Genomic DNA, 16073 nt, shown 5'->3' with positions numbered 1-16073 from the left:
TAACTGTCAGTGGGAAAAATATGCTTTTTGGGTCCAGATGGTATAGCTACAGTATCTATCAGCATGGGCTAACTATGCTGTCCAGCTAAATCTTCACTCCTTGGCCAAGTCTGGTCTAGGTTGGCAAAATAGTTACCATTGCTTACAGCTCCTTTAAAGGGGTCATATAATTCAATTTCATGTTTAATTTCTCTTTTGAGTGTTACAAGATGTTTGTGCATAGATAAGATCCCTAAAGATCCCTAAAGCAAAACCTAAAGTCTCAAACCCAAAGAAATATTCTTTATAAAAGTTAAGACTCGTCCAGGCCCTTCTAAAAATGCCTTGTTTAAACACTCCCCCACGTCTACGTCACGGTGTGGGAAAATTTGTATAACACCAACCAAATGTTCATGTCAACAAAGAAGGCATAACTTTGATTCTTGTTAAGTTGTATTGCTGATGCCGCTGTCATGTTGTGGAGACGATGTGTGTTTTGTTGTGAAAGCGAAACTTTGTTTGGTCTTCCAAAAGAGGACTAGAAATAAGTTTTTGTATTTAGTTGTATTTACAACACTGTTCCAGAAGAATTCAACTCAAATATTGCAATTCCATTTTTGCATGGACAGTCTGGGCTTCTGACTCACCGTCTGTGAAGTACATTTTCATATTTAAAGAATTTGCCACTGACAATTCAAATGTGAGCAGTGTACAGTAGTAAATGGTTTTATGTGTACGCCGCACGATACACAAATCAATACGTAAAAAGACAGTATAAGTCATTATAATTTGTAATTATGTTCCCACTGGACGCAACAAATGCCTCATTTGTAATGGGTTTTATTGGTTTTGTCTTGTCGCCCCAGAACATGACATCACAATATGGTGAGAGGCGTAACATTTCTGTCACATGCTTGAGGTATTCGGCCAATCACAACGCACTGGATAGCTGACCAATCAGCGTACACCATGCTTTTCAGAACAATGAGCTTTGTTAAAAAATGTATGTGCTTCAGAAAGGCGGGGCATAGAGGAGCAATAATAATGTACAGTACTGCATAAACATTTTGCATTACACCAAATACACAAAATAATGTTATTTTTAGCAGCATCATATCCTTTTTTGAGTTTTTGCTAATTTATTCAATGTATGAATTTACTTTGGGATTAGTGCTGCTGCTTAAAAAGGACATTTAAACCTCTCTGAAGCTAGAATGTCTTTTCATATCATAGAATTGTAAATCATAAATGCATGTTCATCAATTACTGTTAGCCTATTTAGCTACATGCAACAAAATATGCCTCACGTTTGTGTATTTTCAACACTACAGCTGAACAACATATATAAAGTGGCTGTGGATGCATGGGCCTGCAGATGTTTCCTGCAATGTTTCACAGTAGTGGGAAGGTTGGCTCCCAAAAAATCCCCACTGTGAGTCAGGGCTTTTAATCCCTCCATAAACACAGTTCCACCTTTTTCCAAGTTGTGCTTCATGAATGCTGTGTGAACATGGTGAGAGCATACAGCCAGCTTTTGTACAGGAGAATGTAATTTCCACAAAGAAAGAACATCTAGCTTGTTGCTGATCTGTTTGATGTTGTTTCAAATTTCCTGCTACGTCACAGCACATACATAATTTAGGAAATTATCTAAAGTTGACTTTACTGAGCCGTATTCATGCAGTTTTGAAACACACTTGCTGTTAGGTGGGAATTCAATTCAAAATGTTCGAGAGCATTCACAAGACAAATGCATTAAGACTCATGACTATCATGAACGGCTTGTCCTACAACAAGTGGATCAATGACAAATCAGGCTGTCCAATATAAAAGAAAAATATAATATTCATATCATTCAAAAGTTTGGGGTCAGTAAGATTTTTAAAAGGTTTTATGCTCTTATGCCGAACAATTTGAAAAAAAAAAATCTGTAAAAACAGATTTCATGTGAAATATTAAAAATTTATATTTCAATTAATAAAAAAAAAAGACTACAAATGTTTAAACTCTAGTGTATTAACATTAATATATTTTACATACAACATGAATTCATGTAAAAGAAGTGTATACATCTTATCTCTAATAATACATTTTTCATTATTATTATGATTTCTTAGAATTAATCCAGAATATTTTGTGCATCCCGAAGTTTCGGAAGCCAAAAGTTTCAGAGGAGAAAATTTCCTAAAAACTAAATCATTTTTAATTTGAAATATAACTGAAATATAATATAACTAGGTCAGCACAAAAAAAAAAAAAAAAAAAAAGCGTCTTTGACCCTAGAAACAATTTACATCAGGCAATTAGGGAAGATATTCATTCTCCCAAAATAAGTTGTTGATTAAATTCAAGAAAGCCCCTATTAGGCTTCCAAAAAGGTGGAAAATTTCCTGTAAATTTCAGAAATACATATTTCCAGGATTTGGGGAATATTACAGGGATTTTTGGAAAGTTCCTGGAAATTTACTGGAAAATTTCCACCCCTTTGCAACCTTATACATCAAGAAACTTTCCATTTCATCAGTTGGGTCTGTTCAATGCTAAACTTCTATCGCTTGCTGAGGTGATTTATTGCCCTTCACAAGAAATGGGTCTGAATCTGAATAATCCTCTCATGGTCATTTATAAAGAGATTAATTCTGGCAGTCATCCATCCATTCAGACAGACAATAATACAGGTATAATACAGGTACACACAAAAGCCCAAATCAGTCTTTAATATTTAGTAACGCTGAACTACACATGTAGTGAATGACAAAGAGAAGCTGTCTCACTCAAACAGTTGTTTAATATATATATATAAAAAAGTTAAATTACAACATTGGGAATTTGATGTTCATTTGTAATTATACCAAAACAGTATTGAATACACTAAAGCACCAAAAAGCTACAGAAAACCTCCAAAAGATACTCACGTGATGAAAATTCCTTTGAAATCCACACAGAAATTACACATTTCCAAAGTTGGCGTACAAGGAAGCATAGAATCACAGTACACATCTTTTGACATATTTTATTGACGGGTTTCTCCCCGTATCGGTGGCAGAGGAATGATAGTGTCCTTCAAACTAAACGATATCTTACAACCGACTGGATACAACAGCTAGGATAGCAATTAGCACTCAATCAACTTCTATTAGTCTAATACAGTCTGACTGCCTTCCTTAATCACAGGTCAACATTAAACTGCTTACCATCTTTCCTTAAGGACTGCACTTTAAAAAACATGTATGTGATAACCTTTTATACTTTATGAAAGTGCAATATGCTGCCGCAAGACCATGTACAGGTCATATATTGGCCCACAGAGATGTAGTCTAATTGCTGTTCAGAAACAGTGCCTACAGCCAGAAAGAGTCGAGAAACATCTTAATCGCATCAGTGGAGATTGTAGGACAGATTTCAATGGGATTACAGTGTCATCGCCGCTCTCACTGTCCACAGAAAGTTCAGTTAAAAAAAACATGGACATACAAGGACAATTTTTAATGACCTTAAACCAGACTATTATGTAACTGGCCAATGAGAGGAAAGATATGCTAAACATCAGGTTGAGAATGAAGTGTTAAGCAATTTCATCTCAGGTTGTATGATGTTATACAAGGCCATGCAAGTTGTTAAAGAGAAAAAAAAAATGTTGGCATCAGATATAGTGATTCATATGCAATGTTTAACAACAGCTAGTGAGTCATTTAGAGCTGTTCTGACAACTGTGAGAATTCGGCTATTTTGTGACCATAAGCAAATATTGTACGGTTTCTTATGTGTGAAACAAAACTGAGTGAAACACTGCCTAATATCAGTCAGTGCAATTTGTTTTTTCTGCATAGCCTGACTCCCTGGAGGCTTTTATAATGTCCTCAGGTCAGACAGACCAAATGTTCCCACAAGAATTTACAAATCACAAACATAGTGCTTAGGGTTTGGGGAAACGAAGCGCCATTCCCCCATCCTCGCTCGCGACTGCTATCACGGCTGAATGCAAATTATTATAATTGATGGATGGACATCTATGCCCATGAAAAGACATCAGCAATCCGGCACAGAGAAAAGAAAACTAAAGACGGTAAAAAACTGCCATAAAGTTGGCTTGATATTGGATGTACAATATTTGCAAAATTTAGGGACCGCCTCTGAAATTAAAAAAGTGTATTTTTTATACACTTTTCTAATTTCAGTAGCATTTAACAGTCATAAAAACGAATGTTAAATAAACAGTTAAGTGAACTTTTAATCTAGGTGTCACCTATAATGCAAACCTTTTACATTTTTCAGATTTATTAAAATAAACTGTAAATCATATGTAAATTATGCTTATTTTTCACAACAAATGGGCTCAATTTTACTTAAGCTTTCATTTTTGGCCAGCCTTTTGCTATAGATGACACAGCCTCTATAACTTCTTTGACAAAAAAACATGTTGTCATCACAACCGTTTATGAAAATAAACCATGGTTTTATCATAGAAAAACTGCTTAATTTTCTTTTGCATGATTTCTGAATGCTTGAGACCATAAAATCAATTCGACAACTGTATTAATCAAGTCATATCCATAGGTAACTGTCGAGAGCAACTATTGTAATTTGTAAACAATACATTTTTAATAGATATTTATTTGCTTTTATTTACTTTTTTATTTATTTAAAGTTGTTTTTTTCCCCACATTCATATATATATATATATATATATATATATATATATATATATATATATATATATATATATATATATATATATATATATATATATATATATATATATATATATATATATATATAGTTTTTTCTATTTATTTTTTTTTCATGACATTTGAGGAAGCGGGGCACAACAATACAATCCTGCTTAGGGCACCCATTTGGCCAGAAGCTGCCCTTGTAGTGTCAGTGTTGCTCGAAAAATAATTTACTGACTGAGAAAAATCATGTGAACCCAAATCGGAAAGCTCTGATATTACAAATCCAACATCTCTAGTAACGTTAGGGTCCATGTTGTTTTCATATTATAACTAAAAAGCACAACTCGGGAAATGAGACCATCCAAAGAGCATGTGAATGCTGCAGATACACTTGCTTTGATAGAAACAGGTAGCTTACCATCAGCTAGCAACATTAAACATGTTAAAATTAAAATGTCCTTGTAAAGGGAACTTGGAAACCTGTTATCCAACAAAACATTATAGCGTTTTTACTCTACAACACCTGTCAAATGGTTCTTTTTGTGATATTATGTGGCTTCTTATCACAAAATGAGGCAGAAAATCTATTCTATACTGTAATAAAGGCTTTGATGATTAGCAATGTATTATAAATATAGCACCCTTAGTTTTGAAAATACCAGAGATGGCTTGAAATCACAGATAAACATTGTCGCAGTCAAGCATTTATCGTCTTTGAATAAAAAGAAGATATAAATGTTTTGAACACAGTTACAGAGATAAAGATCATCATAGGGCTTTGCGATATGGAGCAAAAAATATATCTCGATATATTTCGCTATATCTCGATATACAATATATATCTCGATATCTTTACAGGAAAAATAACCCCCAAAAACTACTGCAAAAACAAATATGCCAAATATTACATGTTTAGGGCCCTATGAAACATTTTATTTTTTTCTTCACCATATGTTTTATTGTTACCTAATTCTGTGTTTTAGCATGTGTAATTATTTAAATGCATAAAAACAACTTAATTAGTTTTTAAAAAATTCTAAATAGCCTTATGTGAAATGTTTTTTCCCTTCAGAAATTCTGTGGATTTACATTTTTCTGGTTATCAAATGAAGGCATAAAACATTCATTTAATTATTGAAAATTAAGAAAACTTTATTTTTTGATAAACAAAGGGGATTTACTATTAAAAATAAAACATGGAAGAAATGTTGTGTGATTGATTATTCCTTAAAAAATTATGTTTGTTTCATTTTAATAGTAGTAGTAGTAGTGGGCTATGTACATTCTGCTGAACAATAGTAATAGATTTCTGGCAAATACTTTTATTTTGACGGGTTTACCTTTACAGTTCTGTGCATGTGTTTAATGAATGAAGACGCGCTTCTGCACCATTCATTAACACAGACATGCAGAACACGCAGGATTCATATTTAAGTAGACTTTTCCGGGTTAATATTTGCAGATAATAGTCCATATCTCAATTTGATGAAAGTGCAATGACTTACTTTTGATAAATTTGACAAATTCCGTGACATTCCACGTTAAACTGTATATTCCGTTTTTATGACTGGATTCCGCGATTCCATCCGCGTTTTCTGCATTGCGGAAATCATTGGGCCCTACAGTAGACATCTGCCTGTTGTTCGTCCGAAGCCTTAAAACCTAAGTATCCTCATATAATGGAGCCAGTAGTCTTTTTTTTTTTTTTTTTTTTTTTGACTAGTTCTGTACATGCGAGGGGAGGGGGGACAAAAGCAAGGAGGCGGGGGGCGAGCGAGCGGGGGTTGAGCACAGCACAGAGAAGGCAAACAAGCAAAGTGGCGGAATCAGAATTAAATATAAACAATATATCGATATATACGATGTGTCAAAATCCATATTGTGTTTAAAAAATATCTTGATATATTTTAAATATCGAGATATAGCCCACCCCTAGATCATCATCAGTTTTAATACTTCTGTGATGCATATGTGGTGTGTCCCATATTCAGAATTTGTGGTTTGCATTTCATCCAAGTGCACACACAGCAGTGAGAAGTGAACTAACCCACACCCCGCGAACACACATCTGGAGCAGTGGGTGGCCATTTGCTGGGACATCCGGGAAGCAGTTGGGGGTCCGGTGTCTTGCTCAAAGGTCTAACCTCAGTCGTGGTATTAAAGGTGAAAAAGAGCGCTGGTCATTCACTCCCTACACCTACAACTACCGGTACCGAGACTCAAACCTGTGACTTTTGGGTTACAAGTCCCACTCTTTAACCATGACCCCATCCATCCTATTTTGGGTACATTTATTTTTAAAGTATTGTTTCAGGCACAGGCAGTTTGAAAAGTATCCATTTGTCATCTTAAAAAACCTAAACGATACCCAACCCTAATTGCCACGGACCAGTGGCATGATTTTTTTATTGTTTTATTTTTTATTCCTTTATTGTTGCTATGGTTTTATTATTTATATGATAAACAAAATACTGGGTTGTTTTTCCACCAAAACCAATTGGAAAATGATAAGTGTGCTATATGCACTTTTTTTTTTTTTGCTGACGCTCTGCTTTATTGAGCATTAATAACATTGGTGAGTCAAAATTTACTAAACTGTGCTAAATTAACCAAAACATTCATTTAACGATCTCCTCTTGAGTTATTGAGGCTACATATCTGCATTTCTGCAAGTACTGTGCCACCAGAGAGAACTGGATGTGCCACCATGAGAATTGGCATTTGGATTGTGCTAATGCACTGCCACTTGAACCCACCCTTGGGGTTGGGCACAATTTTATCCTGGACAGGATTGACTCAGACAGAGTGGTTTATATGTCTGCACAACCTCCAGGGTGCATTAACTGGAAACACCACCATGTATTTGCTGTTAGATGCCCAGCGGTTGAGCTAGTAGTTACTATAACAGTCTAAACCCATCACAAAACAGCAAGTCATCAGAAGAATACAGCATATTTCATATGATGTAAAGCAGCTATTAGCAACTAGCTGACGTAACCAATGCTAAAAGAGAAATAAAGCTAAAATATAGCACAAACAGTGCCAAGTAAATAAGCACCTGAAATGAGATGGTAGCAGAGACAGTAATTCATCTGATCTCTACTCTAGCACACTCTAGACGACGTGAAATAGGTCAGCGTTTGAGTGTCGTGCTTGGCCCTCCGCCACTGCTCCCAACTATTCACAGATCCACTTCTCTTTTTTTATTCCTTTACTGTTGATCTGTAAAAGCAGTCATATGAACACAAGATGGCTGGTGAAATAAACTGCAGACATTTTATTCATTCTTCTAGACATGCTGCACTAATAAGTTATGGGGAGGATTTTTTATTTTGGGATGAAGCCTTGAGAATTTGAGCATTCCTAAAATGGGAGCGATTGTGCTTCTCTCACACATGTAAGGCTAATCCTATTGTTTGTGTTGAAAACGTCTGAATGATTCTGGAGACTGAAACAGGAAAGAAACAATAATATGACAAAAAAAAATCCCCACAAGCTTAATGTTTTTTCTTCACATGGAAAGAGTTAGGTATATGAATCTCAGAAATTGGAACTTACAGTGGACACCGCCATGGCTTGTTTAACTGTAATTAAGAGCCCCTTTCCTAAATATGAACACAAATCACAGGTCCATGCATGCTTTCATTCTGTCCAGAGGATTTGGGTCACATTTTAATCCTGCAGTCAGCAGTTAATTACTTTAAATCGACATTACTTTTATAATGCACTCTGCTTATTTACATAATACATTTTACATTGTATTATAATGAATTAAACATTCATATTTCATTGTTGATTCATTTATGAGCACTACAGAGATTTAAATGTCCCAGGGGTTGATTTCAATTAAAACTAAGAGATTTCAACATCTTTCTGTTTGTTATTTGTATATCTACCAAACATATGACCCAGTCTTTATCTTTTTTTTTTTTTTTTTTTTTACAGACTTTTATTTTTTTTTTGTTTCAAAATGTTAGTTTTTTTTCTCAAAAGAACAGTCATGGATCATCCAGATAACCACACACAGTATTAAGAACCAAGGGTTCCCAAACCTTTGAAGGGTATTATTTGAATAATTTTTTTTGTCTTTAGTTCTACATGTAAAAATATTTTATGTAAAATACCTTACTCATGGCAGTACAAAAAAAATAATATGCATTTTATTACAATTATTCACATTTTCACAGATTCTACAAATGATTCTCAAATTTTGCATGCCACTGTATGTTTCAGACATTGTTAGTTGACAACTGAACTTAAAGGTACAGGTTGTAGGACCTGCCACTAGAGGGCACACTACCAAAACAATAACAATCGTGTGGTTTCATGACGCTAAGAAGGAGCGTGGAATGACGGGATTTGTTGTCTTCTACCCAAAATGATCAAATTAACTGGTTACTGTTTAGTCAAATGATATGAAAACAATTACTGTTTGTTCAACAAATATATACACTCGTTTACATTCAAACACAATAATTGGGCATACGTAGCAAACACGAGTTCAATGATTTGCGATAAGATTACATACAAAGTCAATGCAAAGACGTGATCAGACTATGGATCAGACGCGTGCTCGCGCGGGTCTAGAGACGCCGATGCCCCGCATTTGGCGTGTATGCCCCATAATACTGATCTTGTTGATCGTTATAATAGCATACTTTTTCTGTAAAGATACGAATCAAAACAACTCACCTGTCAAGTAAAACACATGCGAGATCGGCATCTCTTTCTAGTTTAAGTTTGTCGTGAAGCTCTCTCAGTCTAGAAAATGCAACACCGATATTGATCCTCGCTCTTTCTCTCCTCTTGTCCCAAACTCTTCTTGGTTCATTTGGTTGGCCCATACGTTTACGTTTACGGGAGCTGTCCTTGTCGACAGAACCAGCGGCAGACGGTAAACAGTAATTATGTTCTATAAATAAGTAACACAATCCACCATAAAACGTGCAAGAAGGAGTGAATAAGGAACTGCTTGAAGCAAGCTAGTGGTTTGCTGGACACTAGAAACTACTTCCGCATTTGTCGTCATGTGGTTTCTACGTCAGTAAAGACAGTAACAAAGGGTAACTAACGTCATTGACAGGCGACTGCACTGCCCCATGTCACTGTTTAGAATGGGGATTTCTCATGATTTACAAGTAGTTGAAAACATTAGCGATATTGTTAGTAATCAGCTGGACAAAATATATAACACTAGCCTACTGGTTTTTGGATATTTTACTGCAAATATCTTACAAATTGTTCCTTTAAGTTTAAGGTATGCGTTTTATGCAAGTCCACCAAAAATTATCTTAGTTAAAGAAACACCCTCATATGTGATTGTCATATATTATTCCAATATTTCAGCAAATCCAAGGAAATGAATTATGAGGGAAGTATTTACGTGCAAAATATTTAAAGTTGTGAACAATAATAACAACATTCATAACTGAATATTGAGAATACAGTGACAGTCAGCTATCCCCTGCTCTGCATCTCTATCCATCATCTTTTTTAGCCGGTAAAAGCAGGATATTATAATTCTGCCTCCGATAAAGATCATCAGCCAGACAGAGACCTATTGAATGATTTCTAATAATCCTCCAGAAGGGGGAGAAGGAATGCGACCTGGCACCAAACATCAGTTCACACACAGTGTGTGTGCCATCTGCTGTGGAGCACCTCCATAGAGCTGCTTTCATCAACACCTTCTGTTGAGCTGTTCACACTCACAGCAGTGTGGCCTTAATCCTGCATCAGCTGACCCAGCGTTGGGCCGCTTTAATTGCAAAAATATTTTTCAGTAGCCTGTTAACAAGATGCAGTCACGTTTCCCTGTGATATGAGTCGACAAGGCCTGAGCTGGAGTAAGTGCTGAGAGATTCAATAAAGGCCTGATCTGCTGTGCTTACGCAAGGATTTTATTTGTCGATGCTTTCTGTAAAATCAAAGCAATATTTAGTAACAGAGCCTGTAAACTGTCTGCAGCAGTTATGTAAGAATAGGGCTTCTAAATCTATGAGCCCAAAGCAAGACATTAAACAAAAAGCAATAAAGCCATAATGGTTTGGGGTTGTGGCCACATAACTAGGGTTACATGACAAGGACAATAAAGATGGACCAATAACCAGATGGGACCATATTATATTAGTCAATCATTCATTTGTGTTTTTATGCCTTTCAAACATAAAAATTGGTTTCCTGATATTTATAAAAATACTGATGGGTCACACTGGCTAACCAGCTGAATACTTGATATTTTCAGCATCGCTACTTTAATTAGCAGTCAACAGTTTGTTGTGATTTTACTGTTGGACAGTTTATACTGAACCTAGTTCAAATAGAGCAACACCAAGGACATGGGTCCAATTTTCAGGGAATTGATTTTTTTTCTTCTCCTTTCTATTAACCAATAATTGCTGTAAGATTCTACAATACCTTGTCTAAATAATTAAAATAATTAATAATAAAAAATAATAATTATTATTATTTAATTGTTTACAATATTTTTATATAATTAAATATTTAAATGATGTATATCATTTATATTTAAATCAATATAAAAAATACCTGTAAACTAAGAATTTATAATTTTAACTATTAAATTTAGACAATTTTCTAAAAGCCAGAAGTTGAATTTAGGCTTTAAAATATTAGAATGTACGGTTATGAAAAATGGATGTTTGTTCTGAGATTTGCTAAATATCACATTTAATATTGTTATAAAAAATGTTTGTGTGTTTTTGAAGATAAACTTTAAGTGAGTGTCAGATGAAAGCAAAGACGATCTAAATACAAAATAGGGCTGTGCAAAAAATCGAATGCGATTTTCATGCACATCTCATCAGTAAAGACACTCCTGTAATTAGAAGTATATCTCCAGCACGTGCATTCAGATCAGGGTTGCCCACTAGTCCAAAACTAGCCCACCGCGCTTCCAGGAGGTTCGCCGCTAAAAATTACTTCCCGAGGTTAAAATATACGTTTTTTTGCCTTGGTAAAATTCGCATTTTGGGGGCTAAATATCACGTTATTTGTATTGGGGTAGCTTCGACACGCGGACATGAAAAACAACCACAGACTTGGCAACACTGGTTGGCATTTACTACACCGAGCCGTAATTCACAGACAATCTGCACAAAATCGATGTTAAAATCGCAGGCGATTCTTTGTCAATTTTGAAAGTGATCTTGTGCTAGTTTTCGGTAGACTACGGCTCTGTGTAGTAACTGCCGCGCCATCTGAACCAGCGTTGCCAAGTCTGTGGTTGTTTTTCATGTCCGCGGTTTGAAGCAACCCCAATACCAATAACGTGATATTAAGGCCCTAAAATGCGAATTTTACCAAGGCAACCCTTCCAAAAAAAAATTATATTTTAACCCCGCAAAGCAATTTTTATCGGAGAACCTCCCGGAAACGCAATTGGGCTAGTTTTGGACTAGTTTTAAGAAGCAACTTTGCAAGATTTGTTGTTAAAACCTGGCAACCCTGATCTGAACGCACGTGCTGGAGATATGCTTCTAATTACAGGAGCATTTTTACTGATGAGATCCGCATGAAAATCGCAATTGATTATTTGCACAGCCCTAATACAAAATAAGAGAAGTTTGCAATTAGTGAACATTTGATTCAAGTTAGTCAAACATCCAATAACCAACCCTATTTGATTTACAAAAGAAAGCATAATACTTAATGAAAAACAAAATTGATTTATTATTAACATCTAATATGTTGCAAAAATAATATAAATGAAATAAAATATTAAATGTATGGCAGTGAGGCTGATAATATTATTAAGGCAAGTACAAATCTAACCTGACTGGATCAGCAGAAAAAATAAAAATATATTAGAGAGCACTCTACACTTCAAAATCAGAGCTTGGATAGTCATTATGCATGAAGACAAAAGAGCGGTGGTTCTGCTGACAGGACACCTGTACTCAGCAGCATCATAAAAACCTTGACATTTTGCATTATTGACACACTATTTTCCTATTTAATGCTGTTCAGTTGCTTTGTTACAATCTGTATTGTTAAAAACGCTATACAAATAAAGGTGAATTGGCTTGACATCTTTGTGTTGTCTTTTGTGACTAACACACCTCCTTCTTTGATGACCTTTTAAAGCAGACCAGTGCTACATCCTGCACAAAGTATGGCGCCTACATACCCACGTGCACGTACCCAGACACAAACACACGCCACGCCTGGGCACATTACAAAGGCCTGCTGGGGGTCAGGCTATGCAGCTGCAGCCCCTATTGATGTGAAGAATCAGACAGATGGGCCTAAACTGCCCCAGGAGAATAAACAAGACAAAGGCAACATGAAACCACAATAACCCAACCTGGGCACAAAAGTGTTTCATCACCACTAATAAGTACTCGGTCAGAGGGCATCCAAACTAGTCAGCATTGTTGTGAAATCTGTAAAGCTACTGGCCCTGGTGGACATTCACATATGTATTATAAAATCTCACAGAACAATGTCTATTACTTCAAAACTCTGAACCAGGATCACATTTGTGTTTGATTATCTGTAATAAATAAATAACTGCAAGGTTTAACCTTAAAGCCAAATACAGAGAAAGGGCAATCATCTCCATTTCAAACTAGATCTGGGAACCATCAAGTGCTTGGTTGTTTGATATTATATACTTTGGAATGTACTGAAGTAAAAGTTTCTTAAACTAAAACCAGGTACTTGAAAAATGTGCTTAAGTACAGTAACAAATATAAGGTATATAAGGCTGCAGAAAGGGAACAAAGCCACAGCCTAAAAAAAAACATGGTTGAATTCAGCCTCAGCTTTCACAAGGGTAAAAACAGGGAGGCTTTGAAAAGCTGATATACCTACTGGATTCAAATACTCTCATGATTTATCCTCTGACTCACTGCTCATACTGTGAAATGACGGAAAATGCCCAAGACTTTCCACATATCAACAACAAAACTCACCCTGAATGACCCACTGGATCATCCGCTTAAATTCTGATCCAATCACAGCTGGTTTGACCATGTAATGCAAGGTGCCAACATGATGTCAAAATCTGTCAGCTATTCATAGACCGCTCTGCCGTTGTTGTTTTGAAGACAATACCTGAGCCAAAGTGGAGACTGTACTAAAGTCTTTTATTTCCTCAAGCCCTGAGAGCAGTGCTGACAAAGACTCTAACTGCATTTTCATCTGTTACCTCTAAACGCTGTTCATTTCCGCATCTCTGCTGAAGTCATCATGGCATTCCTCATATAATCATGGCTTTACAATCCCATGACACTGTTCCAAGTCTGCTCTTTTCATTCCACATCCCTTCTTACACCACCGAAGAAGACAGAGCGTTGCATTCCAGTTGTGGTATTACAGACTTCTGTAAGTTTGATGCAGTGTAGCTTGTTACCAAATCGCAAAATGGCCAAACGGACTAATTAAACGCATAAAGTTAATCAAAAATTGTATAAAACACTACTCACATTACCTGAATCAGCTGTTTTGATTCAAAACCTAGCATTTGGCAACCCAACTCACTAATCAAAACTGTGGCATATAAAAGTAAGAAAAGTTTTCTAAACAAAACTTGACATGTTTTAATATTGCCATGAATTTTACAGGTCCAACAATAAGAAAAATAGAATGTTTCTGTCGAAATGGAGTTTAACTGGACACAAATTATTTAACATAGGGCACATTCAAAAATGCTTCCTCTTCCCTTAGGCTACTTTGGAGTTAAACACAACTAAATGATTAGAGAAGTCCAGCATAAATCACTAGAGAGAAGCCATTTAACTGGAAGATCCGGAAGGAATATGAAGAAAATAAAAATCATATGCATAGATAAATTGTTCACAATATGCTCAATAAAATGCACTTAAAAATGCACAATGATATTGTTAGATGTAGGTTTGCTATCCATAATCTGTGACCTACCGTTTGGTTTAAAACTACTTTACTGAGGAAACCAACAAAGCTTGCATTAAATAGTGATGGTTAATTCCTCATACTCAGAACAGGCATTAGTTTGTTGTTGCTCAAACCGAATGACCTAATATAGTCAGATTTTGGCTAGTGACAAATCCGTGAAACAAAAATTTTGAGATGCAAGTTCTAACTTCGTATGACCATTAAGCAGCTATCCTAATCCAAACAGACAGCATATTCCAAACAAACAGCCTTTAACTCTGGTTTGAGCAGCTGTATTTTATACAGGAACTTTTTATAAACACAACAGGTCATCAGTGCCACATTTTGCACTGCAATGACAGGCACCCTGTCAAACCATGGATGTCTGGATGTCATTTTGGCTCGTCTGATACCCTTCAAACCTCTATTAGAAGCCTACAATGATCCAAGACATCAAACAGAACAAGGAATTAAAAGAACAAGGCATTTCTGAGACTAACTACACTAGTAACGGTCCTGATAGACAATCAATAGCCCAGTCAACACATTACAAATAAGCCAGACTCCTGCATCTACATTATCAGACAGTTACAACAGAGAAAACAAACTCAAATGTGGAAGAAGGGGGGAAAAAGAAAACCCTCTTGTTATTTGAATCGTATTGTCTGCCTGCAGTTATATGATAACAGTAAGATTTCCACCTTTTGCTGCAAAATGCAGTTACGAAGAAGAATACAATGCAAACACTAGCTTTATTGGGTAAATTACTCTTTCAATATGCTGCTTATACATTCAAATCCATGAAGATAAAAGCAACACTGCAAATCACATGCAACATGTCATTGGCAGTGTTCACGTCCGTGGAATTTGGTCGTCTGCAGTTGAACAATAGGTGAGGGATGCTAGAGTGTTATTGAATGGGCTTCTATGAGCTCTAAACAGACACTGACGCATCCTAAATACAGCGTTAAATAAAACGATATTTACAACAAAAACTTACCTTTATGATCTGCGCGTAAACACTTCAAATGAGTGAGGATGCTGCGGTATATTTCCGTGCTCATTCGCTGTCGACTGGAGCCGAAAACCTTGAGTTGGGCAGCACCTACCAGCTTATTGAATCCCACTGCATCATGAGCCTTAGATCAAGAATAGACTTTTGTGGGAAAGAGGGGGGATCGGTCAAACAGGTTTTATCATGTCCCCTTAATATCATTAGCTAATGTTCAGTTTTACAGTATAGGAAATAATTGAGTAGCTGCATAATAAATAGATCAACTATTCAGTATATACACTCTTTGCACACGACTTTTCACAACTAAATGAACTGTTCTCCCCCGTTTTCAAAATACATCGGTCCAATTTTCTTAAAGGGACCGCTACGCTTACCGCTTACAGTTGTTGAGCACAGTTTGAGGTCCGTTACATGAAATGTCAAACGTAAATAATGAACTTGACCTCTGTGTAAAATTTATTTCATGTTATTTATAGGCACCTGACATGACACTCAAGGACACCTTACAACAAAACAATCAACATTAC

The 16073-nt window shown here is 35.9% G+C and overlaps 1 protein-coding gene across 3 annotated transcripts in view; it reads right to left on the bottom strand.

Annotated features, from left to right (window-relative positions):
* LOC127950367 (protein FAM110B) overlaps positions 1-15691 on the bottom strand; it is a 55050-nt gene extending 39359 nt beyond the window's left edge. For 2 of the 3 annotated variants that reach the window (XM_052547365.1, XM_052547366.1), the window contains exon 1: positions 15532-15691. The gene's annotated coding sequence lies outside the window, so the exon portion shown is untranslated. Of the gene's footprint in view, positions 1-2894; positions 3023-15531 lie in introns of those variants that run through there. The other variant, XM_052547367.1, reaches the window with a different exon arrangement.
* Positions 15692-16073: the final 382 nt, after the last annotated feature.

This window comes from Carassius gibelio, chromosome B2 (genome assembly GCF_023724105.1).
Source record: "Carassius gibelio isolate Cgi1373 ecotype wild population from Czech Republic chromosome B2, carGib1.2-hapl.c, whole genome shotgun sequence".
Taxonomy (NCBI): domain Eukaryota; kingdom Metazoa; phylum Chordata; class Actinopteri; order Cypriniformes; family Cyprinidae; genus Carassius; species Carassius gibelio.
The sequence above is the reverse complement of the archived record's forward strand: the minus strand, read 5'-3'. Positions and strand labels throughout refer to the sequence as shown.